At 38.1% G+C, this 21,542-nt stretch overlaps 1 long non-coding RNA gene and 2 pseudogenes across 1 annotated transcript in view; 2 read left to right on the top strand and 1 right to left on the bottom strand.

Annotated features, from left to right (window-relative positions):
- Nucleotides 1–21,542, bottom strand: part of LOC132012018 (uncharacterized) — a 197,061-nt gene that overhangs the window by 172,978 nt on the left and 2,541 nt on the right. The gene's annotated exons all lie outside the window — the stretch shown is intronic.
- Nucleotides 10,298–11,234, top strand: LOC132010071 (syntenin-1-like; annotated as a pseudogene).
- Nucleotides 11,646–18,674, top strand: LOC132012547 (cilia- and flagella-associated protein 44-like; annotated as a pseudogene).

The raw sequence follows: 21,542 nt of genomic DNA on the forward strand, positions 1-21,542 counted from the left end.
CATTGTATAGTGATAGAAAATGTTAACCAAGAAGATATAACATTTGTAAATTACATAAGACTAACAACAGAGCCCCAAAATGCAGGAATAAAAAACTGACAGAATTAAAGAAAGAAACAGATAATGCAACAGCAATAGCTGGAAATTCCAATACCCTCATTTTCAGTAAGGGACAGAACAGCTAGACATAAAATCAGTAAGGAAACTGAAGCCTTAAACAACACTATAAACCAACTAGACCTAACAGACACCTATAGAACACTCCATTCTGTAACAGAAAAATACATATTCCACTCAAGTACACATGACATATTCTCTAAAATAGACCATATGTTAGTCCATAGAACAATTCTTATTAAATTTAAGGACTGAAATCATAAAAACTGTAAAAACTGTATTCTCTGATGACAATCCTTATTCAGTTAAACTCCATGAGAGTTTATCCCATAGGACTACATATAAATCTACTTAGGTTTGCAGTAATATCATGGCAAACTAGTTTGTTCTCTTTCTCCCTCCATCCTCCTCTCTCCTTATTTCTCTCTTCCCTCCCTCCTTATCAACTATAAATTCAAAATGCCACATAAGCTTGACGATTCCATTTATAGTCTATGTTACAAGAGCTCCCAAGGAAAATTATATCCATGAAGCCAGAGATCCCTTACTACCATTCAGCTGTGTTCCTCCTCATTGGAAGTAAATGGGATAACTATCATTTGTTCTTTCAAGCAACGTATGCAAGATTTTCTATGTCCATTTCAAGAAAACGAGAAATATTTTTGCAACAAAGAAAAAAAACTTGTAATTTCTTCATATTTTTTGTTAAGAGCCTTTATTGGTTTCTAATCAGATCTTGCTAGTTTTTAGTAATTGCTATAAAGAACAGGGAGACTTTGGATTTCAGTGATGGTGGCCAAAGTAATTCAGATCATCCTACCAACAAAGAAAAAAACATACTTAAAACATTGACCTGGATGAGTCAGGAGAGCTAAGAAGATTAACAAGGAGAGCTAACAAGATTAAAGAGTAACTTATCTGAGATAATGGAGAAGTCAGAGATTCAGAGAGGTTATCCAAACTTTGCCTCTTTTGCCTTGATGGCATTTGTCAGTTTTGGGTGAAGTGACTGAGATACTGAAGAACATTTTCTGATAGGCTTAGCAGCAAGGATGACAAAATTGATTCCAGGCTTCCCAATGATAGGAGCCCCAGAAAACTATCTGTCTTTATATTGATTGGCACTCCCAAAAAGCTGTACTTTCAATCAGTCTTATGAAACATGCTGTCCATGTGGTAAGGAAATGAGACTTCCTTTCAAAAGCCATATGAATAAGCCATCTTGAAAGAGTTCCCTTTAGCCACATAAAACCTTTAGATGACTACAGCTCTGGCCAATATCTCAACTGCAGCCTCATTAGACAGCCTGAGCCAGAATTATGGTTTCTCCAAAATTCTTGATCTAAGAAACTATGTAATAACTAATATTTGTTGCTTTAAGCTATAAATTTGGGGTTGATTTTTTAGTCAGAGATAAAAAATTCACAGAGTTAAAAAAAGCAGATACAGTAAGAAGTTTTTACGTGCACATAAGGTTTCAGAATAAGAAAAAACACTAAACAGGGTAAAAATAATACCTAAAGAAATATGATGGAGAATTTTTCAAACTGAAAACAAAACTCCATAGGTTTATGAAGAAAAACTATCCCCAAGAAATGCAAATTTAAAAAATACATATCTAGGTATATTATATTTAAATTGCTAGAAAAAACAAAAACTTGAAAGCACATCCCCCCAAATGATACACATACAAAATTATACTGAGACGTTTCTTCTCAACAGAATACAATGAGAGCTGGAGACAATGAAATGGCCTATTTAAAGTGATAAAAGAAATAAGCTATTAATCTACAACTATATACACAGTGAATATATCCCTTAATAATTAAGACAAAATAAAGATATTTCCAAGCAAACAAAAACTGTAGATCATAAACAGGCCTACAATAAAAAAATACTAAAATTATTTCTTCAGGTGAAAGGAATATGATCACAGGAAGAGGCATGGAAATGAAGAAAAGAAAAATTAAAAAAAAAATAAAGAACAGTACTATATGGGTAAATATTAGTGAATATTAACAGTAAAAAGTAAAAATAAAGTTTTAAGTATTTAAAATACATGTATAATTAAAATACACAACACAAGAGGCAGGAAGGAGAAAAGAAATGGCATAAGTATTAACATATATTAGATTCTAGTAAGTTAAAGATCCATACTGTACTATCAAGAGCAGCCACCACAAAACTGTAAAAGAGTATGTAACCAACAAGAAATAGAGAAGCAGTAATGGAATTTAAAAAAAAAAAACTTTATTAACTGTGCAGAAGCTTTTTATTGGTATTGATATTGGTCTGTAACTCTCCTTTTTGATAGGGGTCTTTCCCTCATTTTGTGATCAGGATAACACTGGCCTCATAGAGTTTGGAAGTTTTCCTTCTGTTGCTATTTTTTTAAACAGTCTCAGAATAGGTATTAATTCTTCTTTAAATGTTTGGAAGAATTCCTCTGGGAAGCCATCTGGCCCTGGACTCCTGTTTTCTGGGAGGTCAAAAATGGGCAGAAGACATGAACAGACACTTCTCCAAAGAAAACATACAAATGGCTAACAGACACATGAAAATCTGTTCACCATCACTAGCTATCAAGGAACTACAAATCAAAACCACATTGAGAGACCACCTTACACCAGTTAGAATGGCAAAAAATAACAAAACAAGAAACAAAAATATTGGTGAGGATGTGGAGAAAGGGGAACCCTCGTACACTGTTGATGGGAATACAAGCTGGTGCAGCCACTTTGGAAAGCAGTACAGAGGTTCCTCAAGTTGTTAAAATTGAGCTACCCTACAACCCAGCAATTGCTTTACTGGGTGTTTACACCAAATATATAGATGTAGTGAAAAGAAGGGGCATATGCACCCCAAAGTTCATAGCAGCAATGTCCACAGTAGCCAAACTGTGGAAGGAGCTAAGATGTTCTTCAACAGATGAATGGATAAAGAAGTTGTGGTACATATATACAATGGGATATTACTCAGCCATAAGAAAGGATGAATACCCACTATTTGCATCGACATGGATGGAAATGGAGGGGATTATGCTAAGTGAAATAAGTCAAGAAGAGAAAGACAATTATCATATGGTTTCATTCATATGTGGAACATAAGGAATAGCATGGAGAACTATAGGGGAAAAGGAGGGACAAATGAAAGAGGAGAAATCAGAGAGGGAGATGAACTATGAGACTATGGACTCCAGGAAACTGAGGGTTTCAGAAGAGCAAGGAGTTGGGGGATGGGGTTTCCAGGTGACAGGTATTGAGGAGAGCATGTGTTGTGATGAATAATGGGTGTTATACGCAACCAATGAATCACTGAACACTACATCAGAAACTAATGATGTACTATATAGTGGCTAACTGAACATAATAAAAATAAATAAATAAATAAAACAAACAAAAAGACTTTATTTATTTGAGAGAGAGCATGTACAAGCAGGGCAGGCAGGAGGGCAGAGGGAGAGAAACAGGTTGAAGCACGCTCCCCACTTAGCAGGAAGCCAGATGCAGGGCTCAATTCCAAGATCCTGAGGTCCTAACCTAGCTCCATCCCAGGACCCTGAGATCATGACACACGCCAAAGGCAGGTGCTTTACCAACTGAGCCACCCACGTACCCCAATGATGGAATTGAAAAAACAAACAAACATACAAACAAAAAAACACTTGACTAATCCAAAATAAGATAAGAAAGGAACACTGTGGCTGAATTATCTGCTCAGGTTGTCAGAAGGCTGAAACTAAGGTATCAGCCTGGGCTGAAATCTCATCTGAGGCTTGGGAGCCTCTTCCCAACTCAGTGAAATTGTTGGCAGAATTCATTTCTTGCAGGTGTAGAACTAAAACCCCATTTTCTTACTGACTATCAGCTCCTACAGGTTGTTCTCAGCTCACAAAAGCCATCTTCAAGTCCTAACCATAGGCCTTGTGAAACATGACAGCTTACTTCTTCAAAGCAAGCATGAGGATCTCACTCTGGTCTGCTAGACTGTTCCCTACAGAAAGTAATGTAACCACAGGAATGGCTCTCTAATCACCTTTTGCCATATTACCTAATCTAATCAAGGGGCAATGAGCCCACTGTGTTCACAGGTCCAGCCCATACCCATGGGGATAAAATCGTAGAGTAGGTAAACACCAGTGCCTGGAAATCTTGGGAACTAACTTAAGATTTGACTTAGCAGAGTGTGAACTGTGGGGAGGCAGATGATACAAAGGAATAGGAAAACTTTGAATGGACACATATAACTGGAAAATGGAATAAAACAGATTGAGGAATGGTGGCAAGAGAAAAAAGAGCTGAGGAAACAGCACTGGGGGAACTGGGAAAGCTAAGAGCTTTGTTTGGCAATGTATTCTGTGTGAAGCAAACAGTATTCTTTTGACTATTAAGAACTTAGTCGCTCTTCAAATATTTTCTTCAGAGATTGCCATAATTATCTTAATTTCTTTCAATAAATCATATGTGCACTTATTTTTGTTTCCTATTTTTAGGTTTTGTTTCACCATTGTTCATATCAATGCAAATCTGTGCTCAGAATGAAACAACATAAGCCAACATTACTTACTGCAAATATCAGGTTTAGGACTCAAACAGACCTTAAATCAAATCTCTAGTCCTTCACTTACTGGCTAAATTTTATTTTTTATTTTTAAACCACCACGTGTGCCCATGCTAACTGATGTTACTTACTTTAGTGTGGATCAAGATACTGCCTCTAACAGACTGGTTTATCTCCTATAATCTGGTTAAGTGATAGCTGTGATCACCAGCCTATCCAGATTGACACTAAAATAACTAAACATAGTTAACTGCTTCATTAAATTCCTTATGGATAAATTCCTTATGGATAAATTCTCTAATGTCCCTATGGTCACACATATTAAAGAGGATATCTATTACTGTTTAAAGTATATACTAAATGTCAGCTTCTAGGGACACCTGGGTGGCTCAATTGGTTAAGCAGCTGGCTTTGGCTCAAATCATGATCCCAGGTCCTGGGATGTAGCCCCACATCGGCCTTCTGCTCAGTGGGCTTCTCCCTCTCCCCTTGATTGTGCTCTATCTCTCTCTCTGTGTCAAATAAATAAATTAAATATTTTATAAATGTCAGCTTCTAGTATTATAATTTTATTATTTCTTCCACCTTGGTAAACGAAGTAGCAAATATGAAGTTGTGATCTAAAGAACAGAAAAGTGCAGCTGAGACATGTCAGGAAGGGAGCTCATAATAAGATAATACTTCCTAGCTAAGACTGCAAAAGCACCAGAGGGGCTGAGGTTGCTGTCCATCGTATCCATTGATGTTTTCTCAGAGCTTTACACATAATAAGTGCTCAATAAATACAATACCTAATAAATGAAAACAATATTCTATGTCTAATGCCAGTTGTATTTATGGTGCACGATGGCCTTATTAAGGCGTCCAGCTTCAGAGTAAAGGTAGAAGACCTACCTGTCAGAAAATCAAGGGTTAGAAGAGCTTAGAAGGGTTAGGAAATAAATTATGTTCTTGCTGGAAGATATTATAAATAATTGATTCACTCCTTTTACAAGTATCCTTTGGTCACTTTCTATGTTCAAATATTATAATAGATGACATAGAAACATGATTTTAACTGTCAAGAATCTTCAGTTCAATAGAGAAAATACTCACATACCAATAAGTGCTATACAAGGCTAGATGTGGTAAGTGGCATGTGTAACACAAACAAAATTATACAGAAGTTCAAAGAAAAGAAAGATCACTTTAGACCATGGATTGGCTAACTAAGGCCCATGAGCCAAATTCATCCTTTAACTTGTTTTTGTCAAGGTCCATGAGCTAAAGACAGTTTTCACATTTTTGATAAAACAAAGAATAAATAGATTATATGAGGCCTATAAAGCATCATTTTACTATCTGTTCCTTTACATAAAGTTTGCGAACACCTTTCACAATGAACAAAGAAGAATAAACAAAGACAGCTTCACAGAAGGTACATTTGATCTAGGCCTTTAACTGATGGACAGAGATGAGACCAGGAAAGGGCACTTGGAATAGAGAGAATGACTTGAGTAAAAGTCCAAGGGCAGTGAACTTCAAAGCACATATGAAGAATGATGGTGATGCATCCTATTTGGTGGGACAATAGGTTTATGAAGGGAGAAGTGGAAGAGTCTGGAATGACCCTCGTGGTGGGTAAGCTAAGGAAGTTGACTATGCAGTAATCAAGGACATCATACTCCATATATCATGGCATTTTTGCAATGGCCTCTCTTCAAGGACTCTAAAGATAAGAGTAAAGATGATTTTCCACAGTAGAGCACTATAGTAATGATATTTTTATAACAATTAGCCAGAAACAAATCTCATGCTTCATTCTGGCCAAAAAATAACTTACGATGGCAACATGTATTCTCCTAACTTTACCCTGGGTCAAACTGAAACTCCCAAATGGGTGCCTAAAGACACCTTGCTTTATTACATCTTGTCTCCTCCATCATCTACCTCCCTGAAAATGTGATTTACAATGGGACTTCAGACAGACCCTCCAGTGTAGCTTTGTTTCACATGACACTATGTTATTAATGCATGACACTATGTTATTAATAATATTCACCAACAAGTCTAGACCCACTATTTCACCCTCATTTAGTGGCAATCTCCTGCAATCAAATAATTGTGCTTGTCTGTCTGGACCCAGCACAAGATGCACTTACACAGACTGTTCTGTTGGTCAGTTCCATTTTCTGACAGCTCAGCAGGGAGGGCTTGATTTATTCAATGCATAAAGCTGCTACATACAAGGGGAACCCTAGCTAGGGAAGGAGGGAAAAGAACTGAGAAATACAACAGAAAAAGACATGCAAAGATGGAATGAAATGGAGGATTGACTGGAAAATCTCCATTTGCAAAAAGGCACTGAGGCTACCCCAATTTCCAGGTCCGCTGAAATCCTGAGTGACTCAATTTTCCTTCCTCACAGACTGAAAGCAAAACTTTTATTCACAAGTACATGCCTCCTAAACGCTGTCACTCTGGCCAAACATATTTCAGGTCTTTGACTGGCCCTCTATTCCTACTGCAGACTAAATAAGGACAATAATTCTTGTAATTAAAAAGCAAAGAAGGAGGGGGAGGAATCAAGATGGTGGAGGAGTAGCAGGGTAAGATGACATCAGGTCGCAGGAGTTCAGTTAGTTATCAAACCAGTCTAAACACCTACAGATCGAACAGGAGATTGAAGAGAAGAAGAACAGAAATTCTAAAAACAGAAAATTGAATGCTTTCTGAAAGGTAGGATGTGCAGGGAAGTAAATCTGAAGCAACGGGAAGATAGACTGTGGAGGGAGGAGCCAGCTCTGATCAAGTAGCAGAGCAACGGAGCACAAAATCAGAACTTTTAAAAGTCTGCTCCACTGAGGGACATTGCTCCAGAGGCTAAGCGAGGCCAGAGTCCCTGCAGGGATAGTGTGGTCTCAGGTCCCAAGGGTTCACATAAAGATCAGGGGTGTATGAGTGTAGCAGAGCTCACAGGTATCAAAGCAGGGAAGCCAGCTACAGAGATGGAGCCAAGGAATGAGCTCTCAGCTCCAGGTTACCTTAAACAATGATTTGAGCCACAGTCAGGCCACTGCTCTTTGAGCAGGGACCCCACAAGTGGCAGATCTGGGGAGACTGACCTTCATCCGCCAGAAGAGCAGAGTGGCAGATCTGCTGGGTTTGGAGACTCCAAACGGCGCTGTGTGCCAGAGACAGAAATGCTCAGCCACAGGCCAGGTGAGCTCAGAGCAGCCAGAAACCAGGGAGACGGAAGTGACTGAGCATTTTTCTCCAAGGGCGCACTAAGGAGTGGAGCCCCGAGCTCTTGGATCCTCCAGGCCAGAGATTGGGAGGCCACCATTATCATTCCTGTTCTCCAGAGCTCTACGGTAAGCATTCAGGGAACAAAAACTCCTGAGAGCGAACCGGAGCAGATTACTTAGCCTAGACCCTGGCAGTGGCACAGCACAATTCTACCTCCAGTGAAGACACTTGAGAATCACTACAACAGGCCCCTCCCCCAGAAGATCAGCAAGAACATTCAGACTAGACCAAACTCACTGATCAAGGAGAACAGAGGATTTCCAGCAGAGGGGAAAGCAAAGCATGGAATGCATGGCTTTCTCCCCATGATTCCTCAGTCTTGCAAAGTTAATTAAATTTTCTTAATTTTTTTTCTTATTCTAATTTTCTAAACTTTTACTCTTTCCTCTTTTAACATGTTTTTAACTAGTTCATCTTAATAATACCGTTCTAAAAAAATCTTATTTTAGTCATTATTATAGTCATATTTTATCCTTCATTGTATCTAACTTTATTTTTTGTACACATATGGGGTTTTTTCTTTTAAAAATTTTTGGAATACAACTTCTTTTATTAAATCAAAATATACCCTAAATCTAGCAGAGAGCTTTGCTCTAGTCTCCAGCCTGAGCAAATTCTCTCCACTTTCTTCTCCTTTCTTTTCCCAACTGACTTATCTTATCAACTCCTTTTTTATTTTTTTTAAGATTTTATTTATTTATTTGACAGAAAGAGATCACAAGTAGGCAAAGAGACAGGCAGAGAGAGAGGAAGAAGCAGGCTCCCTGCTGAGCAGAGAGCCTGATGTGGGGCTCAATCCCAGGACTCTGGGATCATGACCTAAGCCTAAGGCAGAGGCTTTAACCAACTGAGCCACCCAGGTACCCCTCAACTCCTTTTTTAGAATTTTTTTTTAAATTATCATCTTTACACTCATATTCCATCCCTTCATTGTGTTTACCCTTATTTTTGTGTATATACATAAGTATTTCTTTCTTTAAAATTTTGGGAGGTAGTTTCTTCTTCTTCTTTTTTTTTTTTTTTTTAAGATTTTATTTATTTATTTGACAGACAGAGATCACAAGTAGGCAGAGAGAGGGGGGAAGCAGGCTGCCTGCTGAGCAGAGGGACTGATGCAGGGCTGGATCCCAGGACCCTGAGATCATGACCTGAGCCAAAGGCAGAGGCCTAACCCACTGAGCCACCCAGGTGCCCCATGGGAGGTAGTTTCTTCTAAGAGACCAAAATACAACCAAAATCAAGTGGGTGGCTCTGTTTTATTCACCAGTCTAATATATATAAATATATATATATTTTTTTTTTTTAACTTCTTTTTATCCCCTATCTTCTCCCCGTTTTGGGGTATCTTCTGATTTGGTTAACACATATTTTTCTGGGGTCTTTGCCATGCTTTTAGTATTTTATTCTCTCATTCATATATTCTTATCTGGATAAAATGACAAGGCAGAAAAACTCACCACAAAAAAAAGAACAAGAGGCAGTACCAAAGGCTAGGGACCTAATCAAAACAGATATTGGTAATATGTCAGATCTAGAGTTCAGAATGATGATTCTCAAGGTGCTAGCTGGGCTTGAAAAAAGCATAGGAGATGCTAGAGAAACTCTGTCTGGAGAAATAAAAGCCCTTTCTGGAGAAATAAAAGAACTAAAATCTAACAAAGCTGAAGTCAAAAAAGCTATAATGAGGTGCAATAAAAAATGGAGGTTCTTACTGCCAGGATAAATGAGGCAGAAGAGAGAATAAATGATATAGAAGACCAAATGATGGAAAATTAAAAAAGCTAAGCAAAAGACAGCTAAACAACTACTGGATCACAAGGGAAGAATTCAAGAGATAAGTGATACCACAAGATGAAACAATATTAGAATAATTGGGATTCCAGAAGAAGAAGAAAGGTGTGGGGCAGAAGGTATATTGGAGAGAATTACTGTAGAGAATCTCCCTAAAATGGCAAAGGGAACAAGCATCAAAATCCAGGAGACACAGAGAATCCCCCTCAAAATCAGTAAGATTTGGTCTATACTCTATTATCTAATAGTAAAACTTACAGGGCTTAGTGACAAAGAGAAAATCCTGAAAGCAGCCCAGGACAAGAAGTCTGTAACATATAATGGGAAAAATACTACACTGGCAGCAGTCTTATCCACAGAGACCTGGCAGGCCAGAAAGAACTGGCATGATATAGTCAGAGCACTAAATGAGAAAAATATGCAGCCAAGAATACTATATCCAGCGAGGCTATCATTGAAAATAGAAGGAGAGAGTTACCGGAGGCGGCGAGGCAGCAACAGGGGTAAGCGGGTCCTTGTGGCCTAGAAAAATCCTGCAAAAATGTCTCTGTACCCATCTCTTGAAGACGTGAAGGTAGACAAAGTTATTCAGGCTCAAAATGCCTTTTCTGCAAACCCTGGCAACCCAGCAATTTTGTCTGAAGCTTCTGCTCCCATCTCTCAAGATGGAAATCTATACCCTAAATTGTATCCAGAGCTCTCCCAGTACATGGACTTGAGTTTAAATGAAGAAGAAATCCATGCAAATATGGCTGTGGTCCCTGGAGCACCAGTTCAGGGACACTTCAATATGAACTATATGGTGGCTCCTGTAACTGGTAATGATGTTGGAATTCGTAGAGCAGAAATTAAGCGAAGGATTCGTGAAGTCACTTTTTGAAAGGATCAAGATGGAAAAATTGGGCTCAGGCTTAAATCAATAGATAATGATATATTTGCTCAGCTGGTCCAGGAAAATTCTCTAGCCTCATTGGTTGGTCTGAGATTTGGGGACCAAGTACTCCAGATCAATGGGGAAAACTGTGCAGGCTGGAGCTCTGATAAAGCACACAAGGTGCTCAAACAGGCTTTTGGAGAGAAGATTACTATGACTGTTTGTGACAGCCCTTTGAACGGACAGTTACCATGCACAAGGATAGTACTGGACATGTTGGCTTTATCTTTAAAAATGGAAAGATAACATCCATACGGAAAGATAGTCCTGCAGCCAGAAATGGTTTTCTCACAGAACATAACATCTGTGAAGTAAATGGGCAGTATGTCATTGGGCTGAAGGATTCTCAAACTGCAGACATACTGTCAATATCTGAGACTGCAGTTACTATTACAATCATGCCTGCTTTTATCTTTGAACATATTATTAAATGGATGGCACCAAGCATTATGAAAAGCCTCATGGACCATATCATTCCTGAGGTTTAGAAGTCATGGCACAATGGAAACTTCACTGAACTCCAGTTTACTTCTTGGGCAACTTAACTTTATATTATGCTTTCCAGAAGCCAGAAAGCATATGCTGCATGAAGACCTTTCTATCTTACATATGGCTGGGAGTCTTACATTTTTGATTGGATATATTGTTCACACTTCAAGATTGTTATAGCCTTAAACTGGTTTTACAGATGTGAAACTTTGGACAAATTTACTGATTTTCACAGAGTAGTTTCTCTACTGGATAAACCTGATGCTTTTACAAGCCATTATGATTACGACTGATACAGGCTTAGCTCTGTGTTAGAACCAATCACCTTTATCTTACATATCTAATAGTGCTGTTCATATTACTTTAGTTCTATGGTATAATTGTATTTTTAATGTGTAACCATAGTACATGTAGAATGATTGCTTTTGATGGTTTTTTTAAGCGCTCTGTTTGTGTGCATGCGCACATGTGTGCATGTAAAACACCAATTAAGTATACTGGTTTCATTCCGTGTAAGCATTATACGTGTATGTAGGTTGCTAGAGATTGTGTTGATCATCATTTAATTATAACTAACTTTATTTAATATGCTTCAACTGTCACCTTAACTGTGTCAAGCATCTAGAATAAAAGCTAAAATATAACTATTACTGCCTTTCTAAAACTCAAAATGCAGTTCTGTGTTAAACTGAAATAAATGTACACTATCCCAGAAAAATGTAATGGTACATACTGAACTATAGCATAGCTGCTTAGTTGCATTTGAGATTTTCTAGTCAATTGTGTAATGGAAATTTCTTTCTTCTAAAAGAAATTTCTGGTATTGCTTTCTGAGAAATGCTTCACTACATATTAAATGTAAAAATTCTTATACCAAATAGGATAAACTTTTGACTCCCTTTATTCATTTACAGATTAAGTGGAATAATACCTAATTTTGTCTTTAACATTCTGTAACCTCACTACTTTGGGATGGTCTTAGGATGTTTCCCAGATAATCTCTTCCATTTCCTAACCCCTCCCTACAAAATGGAAGTGACACTTTATCCTGATTTTTTTCTTTATGGTTTATGCCTATTTCATCTTAATTAAATGTGTATAAATAAAGTAGAAAAAAAAGAAAATAGAAGGAAAGATTAAAAGCTTCTAGGAAAAACAAAAACTAAAAGAATTTGCAAACACCAAACCAGCCCTACAGGAAATACTGAAAGAGAGAGCAAAGAGAGAGCCTAAAAGTAGTAGACCAGAAAGGAGCAGACACAATATACAGTAACAATCGCCTTATAGGCAATACAATGGCACTAAATTCATATCTCTCAATTGTTACCCTGAATGTAAATGGGCTAAATGCCCCAATCAAAAGACACAGGTAACAGAATGGATAAAAAAACAAAACCCATCAATATGCTGTCTACAAGAAACTCATTTTAGACCCAAAGACACCTCCGGATTTAAAGTAAGGGGGTGGAAAACAATTTACCATGCTAATGGACATCGAAAGAAAGCTGGGGTGGCAATCCTTATTTCAGATAAATTATATTTTAAGCCAAAGACGATAATAAGAGATGAGGAAGGACACTATATCATACTCAAAGGGTCTGTCCAACAAGATTAAATATTCATAGGTATTTAATTATCTATGCCCCTAACATGGGAGCAGCCAACTATATAAACCAATTAATAACAAAATCAAAGTAACACATCAACAATAATATAATAATAGTAGCAGACTTTAATACCCCCCCTCACTGAAATGGACAGATTACCAAGCAAATGATCAACAAGGAAATAAAGGCCTTAAATGACACACTGGACCAGATAGACATCACGGATATATTCAGAACTTTTCACTCCAAAGCAACAGAATATACATCCTTCTCTAGTGTACATGGAACATTCTCCAGAATAGATCACATCCTGGGTCAAAAATCAGGTCTCAACTGGTACCAAAAGATTGGGATCATTCCCTGCATATTTTCCGACTACAAAGCTCTGAAGCTAGAACACAATCACATGAGGAAATTTGGAAAGAACCCAAATACATGGAGGCTAAAGAGCATCCTTCTAAGGAATGAATGGGTCAACCAGTAAATTAAAGAAGAACTGAAAAAAATTCATGGAAACAAATGATAATGAAAACACAACTGTTCAAAATCTGTGAGACACTGCAAAGGCAGTCCTGAGAGAAAAACATATAGCAATACAATCCTTTCTCAAGAGACAAGAAATGTCTCAAGTCCACAACCTAGCCCTACACCTAAAGGAGCTGAATAAAGAACAGCAAAAAAAGACTAAACCCAGCATAAGAAGAGAAATCATAAAGACCAGAGCAGAAATCAATGATATAGAAACCAAAAAAACCAGTAGAACAAATCAACGAAACTAGGACCTGGTTCTTGGAAAGAATTAATTAGATTGATAAACTCCTGGCCAGACTATCAAAAAGAAAAGAGAAAGGACCCAAATTAACAAAATCAGGAATGAAAGAGGAGACATCACAACCAACACCAAAAAAATACAAACAATTATAAGAACATAATATAAGCAACTATACGCCAGCAAATTTGACAATCTGGAAGAAATGGGTGCATTTCTAGAGATGGATAAACTACCAAAACTGAACCACAAAGAAATAGAAAACTTAAAGAGACCAATAACTAATAAGGAAATTTAAGCAGTCATCAAAAATCTCCCAACAAACAAGAGCTCAGGGCCAGATGGTTTCCCAGGGGAATTCTACCAAGAATTTAAAAAAAAAATAATTCCTATTCTCCTGAAACTGTTCCAAAAAATAGAAATGGGAGGAAAACTTCCAAACTCATTTCATGAGGCCAGCATTACCTTGATCCCAAAACCAGACAAAGACCCTACTGAAAAGGAGAATTACAGACCAATATCCTTGCTGAACACAGGTGCAAAAATTTTCACCAAAAAACTAGCCAATAGGATCCAACAGTACATTAAAAGGATTATTCACCATGACTAAGTCAGATTTACTCCTGGGCTGAAAGGCTGGTTCAACATCTGCAAATCAATTAATGTGATACAATACTTTAATAAAAGAAAGAACAAGAACTATATGATACTCTCAATAGATGCTGAAAAAGCATTTGACAAGATACAGCATCCTTTCTTGATCAAAACTCTTCAAAGTGTAGGGATAGAGGGCACATACCTCAATATCATCAAAGCCATCTGTGAAAAAACCCACTGCAAATATCATTCTCAATGGAGAAAAACTGAAAGCTTTTCCACTAAGTTCAGGAACACGGCAAGGATGTCCGCTATCACCACTGCTATTCAACATAGTACTAGACGTCCTAGCCTCAGCAATCAGACAACAAAAAGAAATTAAAGGCATCCAAATCGGCAAAGAAGAAGTCAAACTCTCACTCTTTGCAGATGATATGATACTATATGTGGAAAACCCAAAAGACTCCACTCCAAAACTGTTAGAACTCATACAGGAATTCAGTAAAGTGTTAGGATATAAAATCAAGGCATGGAAATGAGTTGCATTTCTATACACCAACAGCAACACAGAAGAAAAGAAATTAAGGAGTCAATCCCATTTACAAGTACACCAAAAACTGTAAGATACCTAGGAATAAACCTAACCAAGGAGGCAAAGAATCTGTACTCAGAAAACTATAAAGTACTCATGAAAGAAATTGAGGAAGACACAAAGAAATGGAAAAACGTTCCATGCTCATGGATTGGAAGAAAGAAATATTGTGAAAATGGCTATGCTACCTAAAGCAATCTACACATTTAATGCAATCCCTATCAAAATACCATCCTTTTTTTATTTTCAAAGAAATGGAACAAATACTCCTAAAATTTACATGGAACCAGAAAAGACCTCAAATAGTGAGAGGAATGTTGAAAATGAAAGCCAAAGTAAGTGGCATCACAATTCCAGACTTCAAGCTCTATTACATATCTATAATCATCATGACACTATGGTACTAGCACAAAAACAGATACATAGATCAATGAACAGGAGAGTGAGTCCAGAAATCGACCCTCAACTCTATGGTCAACTAATCTTAGACCAAGCAAGAAAGAATGTCCAATGGAAAAAGACAGTCTTTTCAACAAATGGTGATGGGAAAATTGGATAGCCACATGCAAAAGAACTAAATGAACCATTACCTTACACCATACATAAAAATGGACTCAAAATGGATGAAGGACCTCAATGTGAGACAAGGATCCATCAAAATCTTTGAGCAGACCACAGGTAGCAACCTCTTCAACCTCAGCCACAGCAACTTCTTCCTCAAAACACCACCAAAGGCAAGGGAAGCAAGGGCAAAAATGAACTATTAGGGCTTCATCAAGATCAAAATATTTTTGCACAGCAAAGGAAACAGTCAACAAAACCAAAAGACAACTGACAGAATGGGAGATATCAGATAAAGGACTAGTATCCAAAATCTATAAAGAACTTATCAAACTGAACACCTAAAGAACAAATGATCCAGTCAAGAAATAGGCAGAAGACATGAACAGACATTTCAGCAAAGAAGACATCTAAATGGCCAACAGACATATGAAAAAGTGTTCCACATCACACAGCATCAGGGAAATACAAATCAAAACCACAATGAGATACCACCTCACACCAGTCAGAAAGGCTAAAATTAATAAGTCAGGAAATGACAGATGCTGGCGAGGATGCGGAGAAAAGGGAACCCTCCTACACTATTGGTAGGAATGCAAGCTGGTGCAACTACTCTGGAAAACAGCATGGAGGTTCCTCAAAAAGATGAAAATAGAGCTACCCTATGACCCAGGAATCACACTACTGGGTATCTACCCTAGGATACAAATGTAGTGATCCAAAGGAGTATGTGCACCTGAATGTTTATAGCAGCGAAGTCCACAAAGGTCAAACTATGGAACGAACCTACAAGTCCATCAACAGATGAATGGATAAAGAAGATGTGGTACACACACACACAAACACACACACAAAATGGAATACTATGCAGCCATCAAAAGAAACGAAATCTTGTTATTTGTGACATGGATAGAACTAGAGGGTATTGTGCTGAGCGAAATAAGTCAATCAGAGAAAGATAATTATCATATGATCTCTCTTATATGAGGAATCTGAGAGGCAGGGCAGGAGTTGTGGGGGTAGGGAATGAAAAAAATGAAACAAGATGTGATCAGGAGGAAGACAAACCATAAGAGACTCTTAATCTCAGGAAACAAAACTAAGGGTTGCTGGGGATGGAGGGGTAGGGAAAGGATGGCTGGGTTATGGACATTAGGGAGGATATGTGCTATGGTGAGTGCTGTGAAATGTGTAAGACTGATGATTCACAGACCTGTACCCCTGGGACAAATAATACATTATATGCCAATTAAGAAAAAAAAAAAGAAAATGGTAAGAAATTTCTACTTTATATCCTAAGAGAAATTATGGTGGAAAATCAAATTGAGAAAAGGAAGAAACATATTAAAAGCTAAAAGGACCCCAACTTAAGATTCAGTGGTGGGGGAAAAAAAAATAATGGAACTGTACAAGAGTAAACCTGATGATGACTATAAAGATCCCAAAGATGCTGAAGCCATCAAAGAGACCCAGTGTATATGAAAGACTTCAATCTGAAGACAGCCTGAGACTATAAGATACCTCACCATATGAGAATAAATGTCACCAAGAAGAAAGAGAAACTGGGACAGCTAGATCCCCTGGTCCTCAAAGGGAATGCACATGAACAGGTGAATCCTCTCTCTCCAAGACCTCACAGTGGCTGTCATCAAGGAAACACAGTGCCTGGTACAAGAACTGAAGAGCACTCAGTCAATTCTTCTCCTATCCAAGCATATCTCTATTCCCCAAATCCCCCAGATATACCCAGGAAAAAGTCTAGAAAAGAGATTTCAGTATGATGATGAAACTCTCCTAGTTTTAAGGAATAGCAGATGAAGTGTCAGGATGAAAAGGCAGTGTCTTGCAGGCTCAAATGGAGGATTCCTCAGACTCTCTTCTGGAAAGGACAGTGCTCTGATGACATGAGATTCATTGCCTAGATCCTCAAAGGCATCAACACTCAGCCTAGATACTCCAAAGTTAATGGAATTTGAAAAAGCAAATCCAACTGATATGAAGCTGGAGACTGTGAAAAGGGATGCAATTCAACACTTGTACATGCAACAGTATTTGACCAACAGGATCAAGGAACTGTTGCTTTTGATGCAGAACTCTATCTACCAAGACATCAGAAACTAAAACTAGATATTCAGATGAAATGGTCTGACCTGCACCATATCACATTATTTCAAGAAATGTTTCTCCTCAAGAATTTTGAGAAACAAAAATGTACTTCAAGAGCACATTAATTCATTAGACAGAGAGGAACCAGATATGCAATGGAAAATAAATGAAATTCTTAACAAGATGGAAGAGAAAAAGAATGAAATTTCCAAGCTCCAGGACCAATAAAAGGTACCGGTGTCCAAGCTCCCATTGGAGAAAACAATAAATTTTCTAATTTCCTCATTAAGGTCTTAAAGAGTACTAAGTGGATGAAGAAAAAGAAGGTTGAAGGAGATGCTGATGATGTTGATGACAGTGATGAATCAAGTGAATAAGAATCCACCTGGGAAAGTGATGAGGATGAATATGAATCTCATGATGACGTTTTTGATGATTCTATTTTCCCAACAAATTGTGATATGGGTCTTTTTGACCTGGCCCTTCAACTCTAAGAGAAAGGCTGGACATTAAGGAGGTCTTAGCTGAAGAAAAGAAAATTATCAATAACATCAAAAAGGAATATGACATAATCCAAAAAAGTAAATATTGTGGCAAGTAACCTGAATGTAGTGAAAAAGGCCCTAGAGGTTTACCAATGAGAGATGCAGAAGTACCTGAATGAACTGCCAGTTGTGATTCCACTCAAGCTCTACTGGATTGAGCATGCGGTATTTGGAGAAATACCTAATGATCCTTCTGGAACCTTGGTCTTTTCTAACCATTCCTTGGGATGGTCATAAGAACAAATTGTACAACTCCATGAGGAAAATTCCAAGCAACGAAAACTTAACAAAGAATGTTGGAAGAGGTGTAAACAGCTTATCTAAGAAGAGAGAGAGACAATGAAAAGAATAAGCAAAATGGAAGAAACAGTTCATCAAATAATGACCAACAAGTTTGGCTGTGGGATACACCCAGAAACCCCTCAGACAGTTTCTGTGAATATAACACTTGAAAAGCTAAAGATCAAGAAACTCTGAAAGGAATTATTGAATGCAAGGGAAGACATGGTAGGAAAAACTTGCTCATGTACAATGGGTATTGATGACAAAGACAAAGGAATATACCAAAAGCATCATCAGATGAATGATCAATATATCAAAAAGAGAAACATAATTCTTGGTTGAATAAACTCCAAAACCAGCAGAGTAATGGCTTCCAGGCCCAAGGAAAGCAGATATTGTGGCAAGGGAGAAGGTCACAGAACGGCTCCAAGTCTAGACAGAAAAGAGGAAGAGGTTGTTCTTTTGCATCAGATAGGTGGTCTTACCCTCTCACCCATACAGCCTCTACAAGAGAATAAGAAGAAGCCATGCATGGGCCTTTAAGTTTGCCTTTTTTCTCAAATCCATCCAAGATTTCTGACACATAGCTTATCAGAAGTTCTGTTTCATTGCCAGATGCAACAATCCTATTATTTTAAGTGAACTTACCAAAAAGTCTAAGACCAGATCTAGTCATAAAATTTTAATAATTTTTCTCCAGTTTGGTTATCTTAGAAAAGACTATAGGGGTACCTGGGTTGCTCAGTCATTAAGTGTCTGCCTTCGGCTCAGGTCATAATCCCAGGGTCCTGGGAGCGAGGCCCATACCAGGCTCCCAGCTCAGCAGGAAGCCTGCTTCTCCCTCTCCCAATCTCACTGCTGTGTTCCCTCTCTGGCTGTTTCTCTCTGTGTCAAATAAATAAAATATTAAAAAAAAGAAGAAGAACTGACTATTGTACCCAACATCTACTTCCAACTGAACTGAACCATTTTAGATCATTTTGGAACCCACTGGATTGAATATGGAGTCTTGGAAGGCTGTATTTCAAAACTGCAAGAAAGCATCTGTAACATATCATGTTTTAAGAAATTTGTCTCTTGGTTATCTCAAGGCTTAACCATTGGCAAGACAAACTATCACTTAACAATCTGTGAGAAAACTTGGCTTTTTTAACCTTGAAAAATAAACTCTGATGTTAAGTATTTTTTGAGAGGACAAAAAAGAAAAGCACAGTTCCAAGGGAGAAGAAGTGAATGAAAACTTGGACAAAGTAGCCAACAAAAGAAAAAGGGTCAAATCAGGCATGCAGGCCAAGCAGCCCTAATTCCTTAGAGTTGGTAATTTGTGACTGAAGATAGATTCAGGGCCATCAGAAAAACAAAACAATGCAGCAGAACTCATGTTTGTGAGAAATACGACACAGAGGAATATATTTCCTTTTTTTTTTTTAATTTAAGGATTTTATTTGTTTATTTGACAGAGGCAGAGAGCACTACCAAGGGGAGCGGAAGGCAGAGGGAGAGGAGGAAGCAGGCTCCCCATCAGGCCCCTGGGATCATGACTTGAGCCAAAGGCAGATGCTTAACTGACTGAGCCACCCAGGTGCCTAGAGGAATATATTTCCTTGGTATCCATTGGGTTAACAGAATAACCTCATCTCATTGGAGCCTAAAACTGAAAGAATAATGAGACTCTCTAGAATTGTGGCACCAAGTTAGAGAACTTTGACCCAAGCTGGGAAGAGCTAAATTAGAGAATACAGGTTGAGGAGAAAAGCTGAAGTAAAAATAGTATGCTCTCTGGGTGCCTGGATGGCTCAGTGGGTTAAGGTCTCTGCTTTTGGCTCAGGTCATGATCCCAGGGTCCTGGAATCAAGCCCCACATCGGGCTCTCTGCTCAGCAGGGAGCCTGTTTCCCCCTCTCTCTCTGCCTGCCTCTTTGCCTACTTGTCATCTCTCTCTGTCAAAAAAATAAATAAAATCTTTTTTTTTTTTTTTAAAGTATGCTCTCCGAGCAGTTATGTTATTTAGATACTATATTCTTTACACATATTATCTAACTTCATTCTTAAAACAATACAATGAAGTACTAGTATTACTTTGACTTTACAGAGGGGGAAACAAATTATGTAACTATTCTTCTATTGAACATTTATTCCATTTTTTCTATGCTGAATTAAACATTCATTTCATATTCTTAAAAAGAAAGGAAAATTACAAACTATTTGCCAACAATATCTTAGAACAAGAAACGCAAATCAGAATTCTGACATTGTTAACTTCACAGAGCAGTTATTTGAGGGCTCAGAATGCAAGACATGCAGACAGAGCAGTTTGCTTTGGACTTGCATAAAGCAGGAGACTACCTAGTTTCCTGAATCACCTCTGGTTTCAGCAAACTCATCAGCTCTGAATGGATCAGAGCAGTATGTTTTAACAAAATGGAGGAAGCTTTTATCTAGAGGAGGCTTTTCTCTAAAGACATCTGCAGCTCTACTAATATTCTAAGTAGTCCCATAAATGACTTATGTCATTTTCTTCCATGTTCTATTCAAGTCATTCACTGTTTATTTTTTTACTTATTTATTAAAGAATCTTTATTTATTTGACAGCAAGTGAGCACAAGTACGGGGCATGGCAGAGGGCAAAGGAGAAGCAGGGACTCCCTGCTGGGAATCTGCCGAGGGGCTGGATCCCAGGATCCCAGGACTCTGGGATCATGACCTGAGTCCAAGGCAGGCCCTTAACTGACTGAGCCACCCAGGTGCCCCTCATTTGCTTTTTTAAATACAGGTCTAAAAGTAATGATAGGTTAGGGGCACCTGGGTGGCTCAGTGGGTTAAACGGCTGCCTTTAGCTGAGGTCATGATCCCAGAGTCCTCAGATGGGAGTCCCGCACGGGGCTCCTTGCTCAGCCAGGAGTCTGCTTCTCCCTCTTCCTCTGACTGCCACTCTGCCTGCCTGTGTGCACGCTCGCTCTCTCTCGCTCATTCTCTCTGATAAATAAATAAATAAAATACTTTTAAAAATAAATAAAAGTAATGATAGGTTAAATCACTCTGAGAGATCATCTCTAACAATCACTTTTGATTGTGCATAACAATTTAAACTAATTTGAGAGTGTCGTTTTCATTTCAGGCTAAGTGGTCGTGGGAATTCATGGCTATACCCACCTAAGAATGATCTCACTGATATTTGGATTCCTATTAGTGATAGAACATAGCACTTAAGATTCAGAGCTCTATGGATACATATTAATGAGCTACTCCACTGAGCTGTCCCAGAATATAAATTGATTACCAAGAAAGAAAGGTGAAGAAGGCAA

Source organism: Mustela nigripes, chromosome 2 (genome assembly GCF_022355385.1).
Source record: "Mustela nigripes isolate SB6536 chromosome 2, MUSNIG.SB6536, whole genome shotgun sequence".
Taxonomy (NCBI): Eukaryota; Metazoa; Chordata; class Mammalia; order Carnivora; family Mustelidae; genus Mustela; species Mustela nigripes.